Here is a 1,343-nt window from a genome sequence, read left to right as displayed (position 1 = left end):
GTTTCTTGCCTTTGCAGTGTTCTTCATAGTATTTACAACTCCAGTGAGACAGTTTGAATTCAGTGCATTCTATCTTGCATGTGTTTTTGTGGCATTTTACACCCAAAACTAAATTGTCAGGGCAGAAAGGGGGGAGTTAATTAGAAATGGTGCTACCATGCTAGAGGAGTGAAAAAGTATTACATCTGTTTCTGATGTTTCTTTGAGTATTGGTGTAATTAATGTGATGGCTGAACAGGCTATTGCCACCTGGACATTGCCTGGATCGTGGTTCCTGTGGTTGTTCCTCTCCCCAGGATCATTCTTTTCAAGAAGAGACTCGTGTGGTGTCTTTGTTGATGTCTTGAGATACCACCAGTGCTAATCCAAACCCTGCCACACTTTGGAGAGTAAAGACACTGATGTGCTCTCTGGCACAGTGGTGGGGAGACCTCTCAGTTGTGTCTGTGTTAACTGCACCAGAAATTGAGCTGTTTTATACCGATGGCTCTGATGCAGCTGCATAGAGGTAGGCACAGCATTAACCACAATGCTACTGTTAGAAAACCCAATTGCCAAGATACTCCATAAGAGGCTTGTGAAGAAGGGGCTTTGAAACACTGGAACAGGCTGCCCGGGGAGGTTGTGGCTGCCCCCTCCCTGGAGGTGCTCAAGGCCAGGTTGGATGGGACTTGGAGCAACCTGATCTTGCAGAACACGTCCCTACCCATGCAGGGGGTGTGGGAGCTAGATGAGGTTTAGGGTCTCTTGCAACCCAAACCTTTGTTATTCTGTGAAGGATCAAGTGTGAAAACAGGGGAAGGACATGAAAAATTAAAAAGACCATAATATTTTTTGATAAGTCAAATAATTTTGCTATGCTGTGTTCCCTTTTTTTTTTTTTTTTTTTTTTTTTTTTCCCATTTGGAAAGATCGTTGGTTCTGTACAGTCTGATTTTGTCGTTGTGGTTTTTTTGGTTTTTTTGCTTCCTAATTTTGTGGTGTTGCAGGGGAGGAGCACACAGCAGTGTCAGAAATAAGGCTCCCTGAAAGGCGGAGTTTTGACAACTTTGTGGCATTTCCTTTGTTTAACTACAACAGTCAACCGCTCACACTTTCAGGATTATTTCAATGCATTAGTGACCTCATTCTCTTAATTAAAGCTAATGCCTCTTCTCCCGGGGCTGGTGTTTTCCTTCCTCCCGGTGGCTGTCACCCCATCCCGCTCTGTCCCGTTTCTCCGCTTCCCTCTCGCCGTGCAGTCCCGGGACGCGGAGGGGGGGCGGTCGGCAGCCCCGTTGCCGCCGGCAGCAGGTGGTGGCCACCGCCCTGTCTCCTTGCGGAGTTCATTCCCGCTGCTGCGG

Source organism: Heliangelus exortis, chromosome 2 (assembly GCF_036169615.1).
Source record: "Heliangelus exortis chromosome 2, bHelExo1.hap1, whole genome shotgun sequence".
Taxonomy (NCBI): Eukaryota; Metazoa; Chordata; class Aves; order Apodiformes; family Trochilidae; genus Heliangelus; species Heliangelus exortis.
The sequence above is the reverse complement of the archived record's forward strand: the minus strand, read 5'-3'. Positions refer to the sequence as shown.